The sequence below is a fragment of the Protopterus annectens genome, chromosome 15.part0 (genome assembly GCF_019279795.1).
Source record: "Protopterus annectens isolate FY-2018-M chromosome 15.part0, PAN1.0, whole genome shotgun sequence".
NCBI classification, from domain to species: Eukaryota; Metazoa; Chordata; order Ceratodontiformes; family Protopteridae; genus Protopterus; species Protopterus annectens.
This window is the reverse complement of record NC_056749.1, coordinates 655,698,028-655,716,561: the sequence shown is the minus strand read 5'-3', so window position 1 is coordinate 655,716,561 and position 18,534 is coordinate 655,698,028.

Here is an 18,534-nt window from a genome sequence, read left to right as displayed (position 1 = left end):
TGTAGCAGCTATCTCAGCTGCAAGGAGAATGGTTTATTACCAGAAGCTAGAGATGTCTTACAAGCCATTCACTCACTTGGTGTATTTTTGCCAAATGAAGCTAAACACAGATGTTGTTTATCTGTTGCACAATTTCATAGAGGGCATTACAGAAGTAAGTCATCCATTTCTTAATTTATTATTGGAAATTAAACTGTAATTTTCATGAGCAACTGATGAACAGAAAAAATGTGATTTGTTGTACCTGAACTAAACCAGGATAATAATTCTGTATCATAGTTAACATTTTATTGGACCTTTATTAAAAGAAAGCAAACAGGTTCTTATCAAATAATGTACTCATTTCATTTCATTTCTTTTCTTTTGTTTTCTGGGGCAAATGGACAAATGGAGCTACGTACAAATACTTATCTGCGACATGAATATGCATGAAGGATGTTACACAAATAATTCTTCCAGGTCTGATTTACTAATGAAAACTGCATATTCACTTTCTTGAACTATAGATGAGAACATATACTTTCTCTATGATACTTTTATTACAGAAGAGAAAACTCAGTGCTATCAGAATTTCACTCTGCTCAAGCATCATGTTAACTCCTAAATAAAAAATTACCCTTAGAGCCAGTAGTTTTATGTGTACTCTGTAGTTCCTCAAATGCTCATTCTGATCACTTCATTGTCGTTTACATTAGATAAACAAGTTTGGCAAATATAATTAGATGCAGTTGTGTAGTATAGCTAGGCCGAGTGAGGAGATAAAAGACTAGAGTCCTTATAAATTTAGACAAAGTTTTGCTATGCATGTTTCTATTAAACTGCTTTACTTACTTAAGAAATAATATTCTTCAAATTGCTATCAACTAATATATATAAGCAGTGGAAAAATTATACTAGAATATTACAAATTGTCTAAAATCAGTGTTGCATATATGTAAAATATAAGAGAATATAATATTTTGTTTTTACATTAAGCAAAATACAAAATGTGAATGGTTCACAAATGCTGTAAACAGGAAAGACAAAATACTCTGGCCTTAAAATTTGGAGAAGTTTATCACATGCATGAACAGCGGCATATCCTCACCTACCTGCACCTTGTAATCAAGACTACCTCTAGGTGGAGGTCACATTACCAACACATGTGCCCATTCAGTACCTCACTGTATACTTGCCTCTGTCATAATCACGCTCACACACACACACACACACACACACACACACACACACACACACACACACACACACACCATCATGCTCCCTTCATTCTCACTCATATTCTAATCACCCACTAATCCTTCATCTCCTTTTCACCTTCATTCCCCAAAACAAACAGTAGACTTATTATTCAGTCTCCTAGGTTCATGGGTATTTCTCTATTGCTCCTCCCCTAATTTTCAGATACCAAAACTAACAGTCTCTCATACCACTCCTTCCAATATAACATCATTCCACATCTCTTCACAGTCTCGACTTTTACCCCTTCAATCATTAGCTGCAATCCTTAATTGTTCCATTGTTCTTACTGCAACTCATTCTCTGCTATATCTGTTAGATACAGCTGCCAAGACTAGACGATCCCACTGCCTTAAAACTCTGACAAGCCTTTGCTTCTTATTCCATAGTTGTCTCAAATCATCACCAGTCCAGTACATACTCAAGTTTTCCTAGCTCCAACAGCCATAATTTCCTTTCTCCTTTCCACCTCTGAGCTTCAGGAATAATATATTAATGATTCATCAGTAGTACATGTGCATCCGACCCATGACCCCCTAACCACAGACCTGGTCCACACAAAAAGCTCATTCCCGAGCTACCTTACACCAAGTTCTAAATATCTCCTGACCCAGCTTTACTGCATCCTGTTTCCAAAATGTTCCTTTCTGCATGAATCCTTATAAATTTATATAATTGTATAACTTCAGTCTAATTTCCATTAATCTATCCTCACATTAAAGCATTTCACTTCCTCTTGATCGTGATGTTTCTGACAGACATTCAGACCCAATTTTTGTCTCTCTCATACAACAACCAGTCCTTCTTAGCCAACCTGACCTGGCCACTTGACCACTCAAAAATCATTAATTCCCTTTTCCCATAATCCAAAGCTTGCAGCCCCATCACACCATCAAACCCAACCTCTTACCTGCTTCTTTACCTTGACTTCTGCCTTACTGTAGAACTGCTGCTCATTTCCCCTGCCTACACAAATCCTTCTACATTTTCCAACCATTCAGCTACCCTTTAGTTTGTGACATCTAAGTAACACCCTTCCTCTTTTTCCATGCCTTACATCTGACACTTGACTTCAGCCTCACCTTAGTAACCTGTCAAAATTAGCCAAATCTATATACCCCATGAAGTCAGAGATGCTACATCCTACAATCACATGACTAGCTAGGTACCTCTCCAATATGTACATCCTTCTTCTTCGCCAAGCCGATCATACACCTTCTGCCACATTTTCAAACTCTTACTCTTTGGAATCATAAGAATGTTCTGCACCAAGTAGCCAGTTAATAGCAATACCATCATTTTGATCACATCTTTCCTGCTCACTAGTGTCCGCTCATTTTGAGTCAGTGTGTCAAGAAAGCTATGAGTCAGATTTCATCTGACTCTGAAGTTCTTTTCCCTGTTTTTGTATAATGATTGGTATCTCTTCAGACCCAGTTACTTTATCCAGTTTTAATAAATATATGCTTCCAACCATCTCCATTAGAATTCCCAAGTGCAAGTACCACACATTTGGCATCATATAAACATAGCCTGACACCTTTCCAAATTCACTGAACATCTCTGTTATAGTAGATGACAGTCTCTTCACATCTTGCACAACTAAATTAAAAGTCCAGTTTATATCTTCATACTTAATTCTTTCTTACCTTACTGCTAAGGTCTGCATACCCAAATTTCAAAGCATTGTGGACAAAGGACATCCCTGCCTTGCCCATCTACTCATCCTAACCATTTCAAACAACTCCCCATTAACCTCCATTCCTAGTCTCATATTCTTGTATATAGCCCTCACCTCAGCGAAAAATTTCTGCCCTAACAGCACTCCTTCCATAAGTAACTGAATCTATTCTTTAAGAAATTCCGCTTGCCAAATATCAACTGCTCTTCCAATTACTTTCTCAAACTCAGCACTCGATCCCTTGCAAGCACTTTACATAGTGCATTTATTAATGAAATAAGTCAGAATTTGCCATATTAGCAGAGTTCCTACTGAAACAGATTTTGTAAAAACTTCCCCACTTCCAATCCCACAAGTTTATTGAAACCAGTGTCATTACTGAAATGAATAGGTAAACAATCAAGTCATTTTAGATACTGAATAGCTACAACAAATTCAAGGATGCTGACTTCCCTCACATACATTCCCTCTGTCTGCTCCCTAGCACCACAGCACTCCAAATGAATTTCCGTTCACTACCCCACAATCTCTTCCCTGTCCTCAAATAAGTGCTGCTATCATCCCATAAATAATTATTGTATCTCCTACAAGTGAAGTATGTCCTAACTCATTTTCTGCGCCACCTCTATTAACTTTTCTTTTTTATTTGCAACTTGCATGCCACCGTAGCATCCGTGTCTGCTCCTCATCACCATTGCACCCAGCCAGTCACACATCTTAGCGCTCTCACTGAAAGCGATGGAAAGGCCAGCTCTCATACTTTCATTATTCTCCTCCTTGTCTTATACATTAGTTGCCTCCCCAACCCCATATTGATTCAGTCAGAACTCACAGCCTCCTTTCCATATTCATCCTCTGGTTTCCTTTCATTACTTAATTCTTCATCTTGTGTGCCTAGTTCAGCTTCTCTAACCCCATTCTCTTCCACAGAGTGCATCTCTGATATCCTCTTCTGAATTAACGTCCCCAGTCCATAACAAAACAATCATTTCAGATAATACCCTTTATTTACTTTTTGCATACAGAATAATCCCTCCTGTCTAAAGCAACATAATATACCTGCTTGTATGCTGTTATTTCTAGAAAGTGCATATACTTCCTGTTCACTATTACTTTTCCTCCATGCATGCTGTAGTCCAAGTTCAAACACACCCACAACAGCTCTTTATAAACCCTGTAAGAAACTCCCTCTAGCTAAACAATTTGTCCACCTGTGCATTAACCACTAATTATTACCAAGCCACACTGAATCTGCTACCACTGTTACTAAAATCCCTCAGCAATTTCAAACCTCACTGGGCACCTCTTTCCATCACAACTAAGACTCCAACAAAGTCATTGTGCCTACAATTTTACATTTCACCACAACCTGTTTCCCTTCTTTATTTCTTTGCACTACAGATTCCTTATCCTTTACAACTTTACATGCTAAAATCACAACCTCCTGGTTTCTACCTCATCACAGTATGTACAAACCATTTACAAGTCTGACACATTTATATAGAAATGCATTTATTAGTCACAATTACTAATTGCAAACATACAGTTTCAAAAATAACTATACATTTCTTTGCATCTATATTCAAATATACATTTATTGCATATGTATTACTGTGTATATTTACTCAGTCTGTCTACTGCATCACACTTTTCCATTACAGCCTATGCTTTCATATGAACAGTTACTGTATAGTATTGTCATTCTGCACAGTTGGTTATGTCTTCTTATCAGATTGCTCTTAAACTGTTCCTGTTCATGATTTATTGATATACAAAATAATCATAAAATAAATAAAAATGCTGTGCAGGAATAATTAGTCCAGATAAGGACCATGATGGTACACAAAAAGGCTGTTCACAAGCCAGGCACACTGGCTGCACAGTTACAGTATTCCAGCTCCTAATCCCTGTTTCCAAGTGCTTGGAAAGAGAAAATGCAGCATAAAAATAGGGTACATAAGCACACGGAGAGCAGAAATTGAAATATGGGTATCAATTACATAATGCTATATGTTTTGCTTTCTTTATCTTGGACATAAATATATCTTATGGAAAGGAGCCCCTTTAGAGGATACATAGCTCCTCACAGATATCTCAAGCAGTCTAATAGGCTGCCTGAGATATGCAGTCATGGGTGCCGGACACTGTATCAAACGTACAGTGTCCCAATACACACAGGCCAACACCAAATGGTAGACATAAGCAAGGGGTCAACAGGTGTGCAAGACTAACATTCTCTGGGAATTGTGTGATCTCATGGTTAGTATACATAGTTAGCAGAGGGTGTGGGGGCATAACCCCACACATGGTGGATGTAGGGGTGCTTGCCCCCTGCAAAATCATTTTCCATTGATTTACTCCACTTCAGGGTGATCCATGAAGCATGTGCAGAACATGTTTTGCATGTGTTTGACATTCAAACATTGATATGTAGGGAGTCGACACACTGGATATTCAACACAGTGCCCTACACCTGCCAGTCATAGTTGCAGATGCAGCTAATTATTGAGCTCTGAATCAGGCAAGAATTCCATTTGCTGAAACGAATAAATTTCAGCAGTGTCTCCCATTTATCTAAAAATATTGTTGTTTTAGTGTCTCAGGCAGATGAAACACATAATTTAATTTCTCTAATACATTGTATAATTTTGTTGAACTTATGTTGCAATGGAAATGTACAATCCAGGATCTACTTTTTTTTTTTATTCATTGCATGAAGATGTCTATCTTAGTTTATCAATGTTTTTGACAGAATTTTGTTTTAAACCTATACATTTACTAATTCTTTCAAAAGTAAAGTTTAAAAATCATTTATCCTGTAGATAGAGCAATTGAAAGGGAAGATTGTGTGAATGATGGCTAAAGAAAAAGTGCAGATCAGGGATGTCATGCAACTTGTGGGTCTCTTGAACTTCAATTGTCGGGCAATTAGTCCAGGTTGAACTTTTTGCAGGTCAGTGGCAATGTTGTTAAAAGGGGGAAACCAAGCATCACTAAGTGAGGATCAACAAGCTGGTGTGAGCAGATTTGGAACTGTGCTTGTCCTTTTTAGACCTATTCAATGGCATTTCATTTTGGCAGAAAGACTGGTTCAATCAGGATAATTTGCAGTTCATTTCAGATGCTGCAGCGGGAAAGGGATGGGAGCAGATTTTAATGGGGAATGGTTTGCAGTTCATTGGCTGCATGATTGGGAGGAGGAGAGGAAAAAAGAACTGACATTTTTGGAACTGATGCCTATTTGGACAGCTTCAGTGGTTTGGCAAAACCAATTACATGGCAGGAAGGTTGTTTTTAACTCAGGCAATTTGGTGGTGGTGCTGGTGTTAAAGTAAACAATGGCTAAATCTAGGCTGCTTTTGTTGGCTTTAAGAAAACTGGTTTTGCAGAGTTTGTTGATAAACTTTTCTTTTTCAGATGTACATTTGCCGGGTACTAGGAACAAGATTGCTGACGACCTTTCTCTTTCTTTTTCTCATTTTCATATTTGGCCCTGGAGGTACAAGGTAAACCAGTCACATTGCTGGAGGAGGTGTGACGATTAAAGCTGAAGTGACGTGACAGCTGATTCAACAATCAAGGGTGGATTTGATGAGGAAGGTACTTACTAGGGCTTTATCTGCATTTGATGAGTTTGTATTGCAGTTGCCTGAGGAGGAGAGAGAGTTTGGTCGCTGAAGTTGCTGTTGCAGTATTTAGCTAAGGCTCAGATGAAGGGGAGGGTGGTTCAGTCACTTAAGGAGGATTTGGCTGCTATTAGCATATTTGCATGGGTGGTGAATTTGCAGGATTTGACAAAGTCATGAGCGATAGCATGGGCATTGAAAGGTTAGAGATAGATTAACTAAGAAGGCTGATATGCATTTGCCAATAACAAGACAAGCTCTTAAAGTGTCAGTGATAGGCTAGTGCTTATTGAAAGGGAATTTGTTAGATTCTATACTGTGGGTTACCTTGGCAATTTTGATGTATAGTGGAGCGTTTAGGGTGATTGAGTTGTTGGATTCAATGATGTGGCAGACTGTTTCTATTTTTCCTTCCTCAGTGGAGATATGGTTGAGCCACTCAAACAGATCAGGTAGGAATGTTGGTGCAGATTGTGTTGTGAGCATGTAGGGATGAGTCCATATGTCCAGTGTCATGGGACAGGAGGTTACATTTGTCACACAGTGGGAGACCACAGGAATTAGTTTTTCGATTGGTTGGCAGGAGGGTGTTAAGAGACCATCAGTTTTTATATCTGATAAGGAAGGCTTTTCATGTGTAGGCTTTTGGGGGAGAGAGGTTTTCTACCCATTGTTTTCTCATTGGAAGAGCATCAGATTTGGTAAGGAAAGGTATGTTTATGAAGCTTATAAAGATGGGGTGTTGGTCATTTGGGGCCTTTTTGTCATATATTAGATAAGTATATTTATATTATCTGCAGTGCTTTGTTTAGGTAGAAGAGTGGTCAGATTGGGCAATTTCTATGTTTATTGGGCTGTGAACCATGCCATGATAAGGTCAGATGAAAGCAAGTTGTGGTTGAGGAAGTACGGGCGCAAAGTGTTTTGGCATGGTGTTAGAGGCCTCGGGTGGCACCAGCTCGAGGATAAGTTTGCTGACATATGCGGTCAGACTGGGATCCCAAGTATTTTAATGGTCCACTTAGTAGGCAATGACTTGGGGGTTATTCCAAAATGGCAGTTATTACATCAGATTTTGAGAGACTTGGCAGGTTTAATGAGGACATGTCCCTCCATTACCATATTGTGGCTCAAAATTGTACCACGGTTGATCTGGAGGAATGTGGGCAATTTTATGGGTATTGAATGCACCAGGCACTTGAGACACTTGGAAATTCATAGTATTGAACATAGGGACTTTGATGACAGAGATCTAATGTGGTTTAGGAGGGATGGAGTACACTTGAGTGATATGGGCTTAGACCTGTTCAGTGTACACCTGTCATTTGTTTTGAAAAGATTAGTGGATACATTGCAACAATTTTTTTTAAGGGGGGAACAGCCTCCGTCAGACTGGTGGGCAGAGAAGAAGAGTTGGGATGTCTATCTTCTGTTCCCCCTTTGGTGGTTATGTTTAGATTTTACAATGCAGTTGCTTGGTTACTGAAGTGAGTTATATCATGGTGCTTCTGGCAGGAAGTTTGAGTAAGGGAGCAGTTGAGGTAATCCTGTTTACATCATAGTGGAAAGCAGGTGAGTGGATGCTACTGTCTATTGTATTTGTTATATTTGAAGTCATGTGTTATCTTTGTGAGTAATAACTTTTGTGATTAATAAATTCTGTGAATGATAATTGATTAATAAGGTTGTCTTATGCTAAGATGGCGTTGATGTTTTTAGGAGGATCTGGACAATTCAGTTTAGCCTAGATGTCTATTTGTAGTTTTCAAAACATGGATGATTTTTGGCTACTGTTGCAACCAAAACAGTATTTAGGACAAATGCAATGAACTTGAAACCATGTTCTTGTCCTTAAGCTGTACATTTCTAATAAAATTGCATGTCTACACTTCAGGAAGAATGCTAAATTAATTAAAGATCAGTGTGTAGGAGATGTGGATGGGTTATTTAGGTTTTGATACTATTTCTCTTCTCTTTATTATCTATTTGTATATTTTAAGGAAGTGAAATAAGGGACACAAATTTGAAACTGTAGTCACTATGTTTCTGCTTTCAAAGCTGCAGCATGGTTTGAAAATGTTCATGATCCCCAAATCCCAGTATTTACCAGAATTCTTCTTAGGAATGAAACTATGCTATGAGTGCATACCACAGTTTTCACTGTTAAAAGTAAATAATAGTAGTTCTAAAGGTTATCAGAAGCTTGTAATTGTAGTTAAAAGGAAATAATTTACAAAATTAAAATCAGTAGCACTGACACAAATATATAGATGTCTGTCTTGCAGTTTAACAGTGCTGTACCAAATGCATAGAATGTGCAGCCTATTCAAAATGTAACATTTTATGCACAGAACAGTGGAAGATGATTAAGAGAAAGATTTCAAGAACATGATAGAAATATCACATCTAAGGTTCATTAATTTCTTTGATCAACTGTGTGGTTAAAGCAAATAATTTCTAAAACACTACTTTTTAAGGTGGTAAAATATAAAACAGTTATATATGTTTGAGTAGATAAATATAATAATTGAGGTCTAGCTTGTAGAACATTTTCTCTCAGGAGATGTATGTCTGTGTGTTTGAGTGTATCTCTCTCTCTATCTCTCTCTCTCTCTCTCTATATATATATATATATATGTATATACATAGCTCCAAAAACATGAAAAGGCCAAGCCAAGCAGTAGGATATGCCCCTTTTCAAAATACAGTCACAAAATGACTCAGTCCAATAAATCCAAATACAAAAGTTTATTAAATAAGGAAAGATGAGCACTTTTATCCTGAAACCTTCAAAACTTCATCAGATAATTAATTAAACTATTCTAATAGATTTTATACTAAAATTTAATAAAACATCATGCCTATTAAATCAATTAGCTTAAATGACACACACCCTTAAAGAAAAACACATTAAAAAACAGTGATTCTGTGTGACAATACATTAAGCAGTACAATAAAATAAAAAGATGAATACAGTTAAAAACGTTGATATATAAATTTATTCTTGTATATATAATAAAGTTAAAATATGTAAACTCTAAGTATGTGTTATCTTGCTTCGGCCTCTCATAGGATTGTCAGCAGTTTGATAAAAAGCAGGAACTCTGAAAAGGAGATGATTTTGGATTTTTCGTTACACGACAATTCAGAGGAGTATCTGTGGAAGGGCGCCAAACCAAAAATGACTGTTCCAGTACAAACATATTCTACTGTGGCCAATGGCAAAGGTACTGTTATATACAATGCGAGTAGTAACATTTTTGATCATAGAGACTCGCATAGTGATAAAGGCGATCCTAAATTTCATGCTTTAATTAACACAGAGTATGATTTTAACTCCTGTAAAAGAATTGATGTTACTATTGCTAAATCTGTCAGAAAGAAGGACAGTGAAATTAAGGGAACTTTAAGGGACATAATGTATGCATTGGGTAAAAAACTTGGGACTATAAAAGGTATACAATTAGACAATGCATATTTAAAGAAGTGTATAGAATTAAAAATTGTACCAGTAGGTTTGCGTTTTTTCAAAGCACCTATGGGCTTAACCTTAACTGACAGTGTGCGGCAAGAATTTGAAGCTATGTTTGATAATTTTGATTTTATGAGGTTAGATATGAAGCATAACAATGAGAGATTGTGTCATTTGTTAGTAGAAACAGAAGAATTGAATGTAGCCATTACTAGTGACCTATTATTTCCCCAGTGGGACAAACTATATTATCAGCAGTTGAAAGATGCTGAGAATAGGGCTGATAAAATATTTGAGAAGAAAAAGAAAAATATGGAGGGACCTGGCGCAGTATAAAATTAACAAAGTTTACCCATGGAAAGACAACAAGGGGAGTGCACATTTTAATACACAAGGGATGTAAACACAGAATAGTTATGATGACGGTAAAAATGTTGGGCTGTATGGGCAGAAAAATAATAAGTTGAATTTTCAAAAGGGCTGGAAACAGCACCAACAATTAAAATGGGGATAGAAATGGTATCGGGACAAAGGGAATTGGAGGTGTACAGATCAGGAATGGAGCAAGCAAAAAAGAAAGGGAAGGAGCTGGTAGTTAGTGTGGAAACACCTGTGATAACCTCCCAAGATGGCATTGTAAGTAGTGTGGGTAAGTTTAATGTGTATAATTGAACAAATTTAACAATCAGTAAGAAACATGTCAAACTCTTTTCTAGGGGCTTCAAATTTATACCAATATATAGATTTGATTTGGTTGCACTTTAATGGAATTAAAATTATTCCTTAGGAAGATAAAGTTGGCAATTTTTTTAAAGGGGAAACAACTCATCTTGCACCCAATAAACTTGTGAAAAAGAGTATGTTTGTGCCACCCACACACCCTAGTATAGCCACATTTGAAAATGTTGTTACTAGAGAATTATACAAACTTTCAAACAACTTGAAGGACTTCAAATTAAGAAACAATTTAACAGTAGATGAAACATCTACATTGAGACAACTTAAATTATATGCTAACATCAGGATTATGAAGCCCGATAAGGGAGGGGGAGTTGTAATATATGACTCCTTGGAATATAGTAATAAAATGAGATATTACAACAGTCAGGAAACAATGAGACAGTTTCCTTGAATGAAATACATATTGTGTATAGATGCATACATAGTTACTTGGAGGAGTATTTACTGGAAAACTGAATAACATCTGATGTTTATAACTACATGAAGGTTGAATATCCAAAGCTTGCTACCATTGTAGCTATACCAAAAGTACATAAGGACATACAAAGACCCCCATTTAGACCTATTATATCAGGAAGTTAATCAAAAACTTTTCCCCATAGGGGTGGCAATAGATTATTGGTTAAAGCATATACACAGAAAAGCTCCTCATATTCTAAGGGATTCTTGGGACTTTTTAAGTAGATTGAGCACCAAATTATGGAATAAGGATCTGATTTTTATCACTGTGGATGTAATAGATCTTTTTTCCTCTATACCTAAGCTTGAGGATTTAGAAAGTTTTAGTAACCGCATCAGAAAACATGCAGGTTTTGACTAGGATAGGACTTGCCTTATAGCTGATTGCATGTCACTAGTCTTGGAGAATAATTTCATCTATTATGAAGGTGAATTTTATAGGCAGACTAAAGGGGTGGTTATGGGGGCAGCGTGTGCCCCCATTTTTTGCCAACCTTGTCATGTTGGACTGGGAAGAAGAACATGTATTTAACAGTACATATTATGATTACATTACATTATATACAAGGTTTCTGGATGATATTTTTATTGCATGGGATGGCCCGGTAGAGAATATAGAAACCTTTATCAATTATTTAAACAGAACCAGTTGTTTTCTTAAATTCACATACAGTATTGACAAAGAAGCTATAGCTTATTTGGATATATACATAGAAATACTGCGTTTGGATTTCAGTCACATATTGATACATTTAGCAACAGCTATTTAGAATTTAATAGTAATCATCACAGAAAATTGATGCGAAACATACTGAAAGGCCAATGTATAAGGGCTGCCAGGATGATATCCTGCTATAGTGATATGGTAGAAGTACATTATATTGATACTCTATTCTCTGAGGGAGGACATCCTATTGGTTTAATTGATGACATAACCAGATATGTCATTAGTGAATGGGGCAAAAAATATAAGCCCATATTAGGAAATGATAATGTGCTAGTAAATACTAAACGGGATAGCAATTGCTCCCAGTACAACCAGGCATGTATTGTGAAATATGGCCCCTATGCTAATAAGGTTAAAGGCTTGATTAGCAACAACTGGAACATATTAAAGGCAGATGAGGAAATCATTCATATTATAGATGACACACCTACATTTGTATATAAAATGGATAAGAACTTAAAGAGTAACTTTGAGAGGTATGATGACACTAGTGGGAAACAGAATAAAGCAGGACACACTGTTAAGTGTGGACACTGCAATCAATTGCAGTTGCATATACGAAGGGAATAAAACTACATTAGATAATATAAATAGGTCCACAGTCATATTCAAACAAGGTAACTGTAATTCTAAACGTGATATATTTAGCTAAGTGCATGGAGTGTTCGGATTTTATGTGGGAAAAATAGACAGATTTTTAAAAAACAGAATTTATGATCATACTTACATCATTAGGAAAAAGGATCATAAGAATGCTTTGTACAGACATAAAGAGACAAAGGGGGAAATTTGTGATTTTAAATTTGGTATATTAGAACTGGTATATATGAACCTCAGGGGAGGAAATATCAAAGCTATACTGGGGGAGAAAGAAATAAAGTGGCAGCTATTATTGGATGCCTCCACACCCCCAGGGTTGAATGACAGTATCCCCACCAAGCCCATTCTCCATGCACACATATGACTTTGTTGGCCAGAAACAAGTATCTTATCTAGTATTTTAATATGTAATTTAATGGTAAAAAATTACAATTGTTATGGATTATTATTTTTTTAAAACATTTTTTTTTCAAAACAACCATTTTAATAATGTTAAATTTTTATGGTTAATCAACATAGCTTCATGGTCTTTTAAATATGTTTATGATTAGCAGATATGAATTTATTTATATGTTTATGCATGTGCTATTTATGATTATATTGTATGTTACAGCAAAGGTTAACATTTATAAGTGGATACATAAGTAATGGGGATCCTTGATTTTCAGAACTCAAATTGTGATACTTTTTAAGACTTCTTACATTTTCATTGGTTCAGTAATTACTGGCACCAAGAAGGTTATATAAACCTTTAGTAGTTGATGTTATGTATTCTGATGAAGTCTACTTAAAGTGGATGAAAGCGCTAAATACATGTAACGTTTCATTAAAGGAGTGTGTTTTTTAGTATACGATCGCCTTTTGGGGATTTATTGTTCATACTATGTTTGAAGCAGCAGTTTTGGTGCTTTAATTACATTTGTTTTCTATGTGTTATCTTTCTAAGGCCTTCAATTTTGAACATATACTGAAATATGCTCATTCAAACCTGGTCAGCTGGATGCATCAAGTCGCAGCTGCCAGTATAGTTCCCTCTTCTCTAAAAATAGGGGCCAAGCACCACCATGGAGTTTTGTTTTAATATTGTCAAAAATAATAAAATTAAAAGAATGTCCAACATTTTCCATAATATGTTTGCTAAATGCATTAGTGTCCTTTTTCAGTTTTATGTCTTGTAAATGTTCATAGATTTGATTCTTTATCTTACGGTTGGTTTTGCATATATAAAAGCAACTACAGCAGTTGCATAAAGCACAATAAATAATCCTTTCAGAGGCACAATTGTACCTCTGATGGATCCTTGTCTCAGTATTATTAATCAGGAATACATTCCCTTCCTTTATTTGTTTGCAATAGTTACACATTGCACATTTCCTCATATAGCCATCATTACTCTTTGGAATGGGTTTCATTTCAAAAATATTTTTAAAGTTTCCACCCTTCTTAAAGACCATAATATGGTGAATGCCTATGTATGGTCTAATACTCTTTTCATGGTTCAATATAGACCAATTCTTTTCAAGAATTGTTCTTAATGCATAACTATCATTGGTGTAAATAGTAATAAAAGAGGTCTTACAATCACTTTTCTGTTCACAAAAACATAAATAGTTCTAATTCTCATAATACATCAAAGAAAAACAAGGAAATACACTGGCAGGACATACAGTTCTTTATTGCATCTGTTCTGGTACCTCGGCCTCTCGCCTTCTGTTGGAACATTTTCAGATTCCAAATATGTCCCTTTATATACCACTTTTAACCAACAATAAATCAATTCAACTTTCCCAATTACATCAATTACATCCTTAAATGAATACTTCACCACAAAGCCAGTTTTAAAATTATACACATTGAAAAGAAATACTATTCAAACCTATAAATGATGCCCATATTAAATGCAATTTCATTCATAACTATTTTTATACATACAACTGTAATACTATATTATGCAGATAAATTTCTCCATATAAAAATATAAATATATATACATATATATATATATAATATATATATATATATATATATATATATATATATATATATATATATATATATATATATATATATATATATATATATATATATATATATTAACAAAAATAGATATCTGCATAATATGTCTTTGATGTGGCTTGAGAATCACTTTTCTGTTCCTGATTATTATTAGATATACTGCCAAAAGTAACCATGTTGGTATCTGAGTTATTTAATAAAGGGCAAAAAAAAGCCCCTTTCTCTTTTGTTAACTACTTCTAGCATAATATCCATAATGAATTTATATGGATAACCTCTTCTTAAAACATAAGCTTCAAATTGCCACATTCACTTAAGAAGTCTTCCATGTTATAAACCATGCGGGCAGCTCGAAAAAATTGACCTTTAACAATGGCTTTCTTTTGTTTCTGAGGATGTGTAGTGGAATAGTGAAGCAGGGAATCTGAATATGTTTCCTTTCTATAAACTTTCGACACAAACTAGTTGTTCTCATAGTCCTTATTTAAAAGGACATCTAAAAAAGAAATCTGTTCCATCCCATGTTGGTATGTAAATTTTAAAAATATGTAGTAGAATCCATATAGTCAATGGGATCACTACTAAATCCTGGATAAGTATCCATTATCGAAGACTAGAATCCAGAGACCAGATAACCGAAAGACGAGAAGACTGGAATACCAAAAGCACGAAATTTAAAATACCGAACACTACACTAAATGTACAGCACACACATACACACACCATCACCCAAAACACAAACACACAAACCTACACTACAGAAAAGCAGTGGAGCAAGCCCCCCTACACCCACACCCCCCCTACTTAAATATTCTAACTCCAAGGTCGCACTATACAGAAAAACACATGAAAACACCACCACACACCTACATTCCCCACACACACATGCATCACAGTCACAACACACACTTACACACACACTAAAGCCCCTAACCAACACAACCAAACATAGATACTTACCTAACATCCAGACATCTCAGTACTTTGCGATTTTGAAATTCGCACTTCTGGTCTTCAGGTCTTCTCATCTTTCAGTTATCTGGTCTCGGGATACCGGTCTTCGGTAATGCAAGTATTCGGGATTTAGTAGTGATCCCATAGTCAATTCGGACATTGATAGATTCTAGGGGTCCATCCCATAAAATAAAAATGTCATCCAGGAAATGGGTGTAACATTTAACATAGTCATAGAAAGGAGACGTGAAAAGGAATTTCTTTTCCCATTGTGTAACTACAAAATTAGCATAAAGGCCCCTTCATGAGGAACCCATTGCCACCCCTTCTTGCTGTAAATAAATTTCATGATTGAAGTAAATAAAATTATTCCTCAGGACCAGTTCAAGTAGTTGAGTATATACCTGAACATTATTATGTTCAGCGCCTTTGTCATACAAAAATTCCGAAAACCAGTCCAATCCTGTGTTATGTGGAATAATATAGCACAAATCTTTAATGTCTGTAGTCAAAAAATTATGTATTTTTTAAGGGGATATTGTTAATAAGTTGCAAGAAACTCCTCTAGTCTTTGCATATATGGGGTTCCTTATAAAACAGATCTTTAAGCTTGATGTCAAGAAATTTGTCAGTAGGGTGGGTAATGGAACCTTTAGCATCCACAGTGGGTCTCATAGGTGGTTGTTCAAGGTTTTTATGCAGTTTAGGTAATCCAAACATGACTGACATCCTGGGATATGACACTGTTAAATCATTTAAAACATCAATAGTGATAGAACTCTCAATAAATAAATCTTGTAACTCATTCTTAACTTTATTATAAGCCCCATGCATTCATTTGTGCAAGTTTCTGAAAAGGCATGCGAGTGTGACATTTATAGTGAAATTAAAAACTATGGACATAAAAAGCATTTCAATTTCACTAAGGATGAACAAATTTTGGTTTACCAACTTAGAAGTGACAACTCAGTTAGAATTATGAAGCCTGACAAGGGCGGGGGTAGTTTTTTCAATAGTACAGATTATGTTAACCAATTTACTATGGCATTTTCAGACACTGACAGATACCAGGTCTCCTCAAAGAATGGGGTTTTTTAGCACATAGAAAGGTACAATTATTTTTGGATCATTTCAGAATGTGATTCCAGAGGAATTATACAACTTTTTTCTGAAAATAGAACACCCTTTAATACGTACAGCATTTGGTATTCCAAAAGTGCACAAATGTATTCAACAGACCCCATTTAGGATTATAATATCAGCTCGTAATAGTTCGACTTATTCTCTATGCAGTTTTGTGGACAGAATCTTGAAAGATTCGGTGGATTCTGTCGACCACTTGTTAATGGATTCTTGAGACTTTTTGTCCAAGATTAATGAAAGATGGTATACTGATAATTGTGTTTTTCCACCATTGATGTACTGGATCTTTTTACCTCTATCCCCCACAGGGAAGGGTTAGATTTATTTTGTGATGCCATTAGATAATTAACTAGATTAAGTGATTTCATGATTAGCTTTCTTATGGCAGTCATGGAGCATATTCTTACAAACAACCATTTTACATTTGAAGGAGAATATTATAGGCAGGTCCAAGGGGTGGCAATGGGGGCAACATGTGCCCCCATTTATGCCATTTTGGTCTTTTATTCCTGAGAAAAGAAGTATGTGTTTACCAGTGTTTACAAACAACACTGGTTTACATATTGTCATTTTCTGGACAACATTTTTATTTTTTGGAAAGATGACCAGGTGGACCACGAGGGAGTTTCAGAATTCATTAATCAACTTTGTACATATTTTAAATTCACATCACACCATTCAGGTAAATTTATTAATTATTTAGATGTGACCATTTCCAAGGATATGAACAACAAAACCTTCCTTTCAAAAATGTACAGGAAGGAAACTTTCTCCAACAGTTACCTGGACTTCCAAAGTTGTCAACCCTCACACATTAAGAGAAACATTTTTCAAAGGACAGCTTGTATGAGCTGCAAGAATGGGCTCAAATAGAGATGCATTCCTGAGGGAAGTTGAAGGCATCACTGATATGTTTAAAGCTAGGGGATACCCCAACAAAATTTTGGATAGTAGTATTAAAAAAATGGTTGACGGGTGGGAGACTAAATACAAGCCACTGCTTTATAGTGGTGAGACAATTTCAAAAAACAAACAAACAGGAAGGGAAGGATATAACACCAGTATGGTTATTCCATTTGGAGAAGGGGAAAGAGCCCTTAAGGACATTATCAGGAAAAATTGGAACATTTTTGGGGTAATTTGGATGTATTTAATGTTATAGGACAAGCACCAAGTTTTGTGTACAAAACAGGCAGGAACATTGAATATCTCATGGAACACGCTATTGTACCAAGATCAATGGTAACTAAGGGTACAACTAAGTGTGGTCATTGTAAACAATGCCCCTATATCCTTGACAGTGATGTGGTACATTTAAAAGGAAGGAGGCAAGGGGTCAGCTTGCAAAGGGGTAATTGTAATGCAAAAGGTATTATTTATATTTCCATCTGTCAAACATGTAACAATTTTTATCTAGGTAAAACAGAGAGAAAATTTAGAACTAGAGTATACGAACACCTGTATGCTATAGCTAAAGGTAACACCAAGAACACCCTATATAAACACACACTCACTTGTCAAGGGGAAACAAAATTCAAATTTAGAATATTGGAAGTGATTCCACATAGTATAAGAGGTGGTTGGTGGGCACTCCAAATTGATTTAAGAGAATTTTATTGGATTACAAGACTTCATGCAGTTGGCGAACCAGGAATCAATGACTATGTATCTTTGTTACCTGTGTTAAAAAGAAAAGCCCTGAATTTTTAATTAAACAACAAATAATAAATATTTTTTCATTGTTCGCTGTTTTAAATGCATAATTTACTAGGTTTTTCTAAAGTTTTAAAGTTTTGTATCTTATACATTTTTTAAGTTTAAATGTAAGAATTTTAATAGTGATAGTGTGGTCATTTATGTGTTTTTAGGGTTGTTAAAG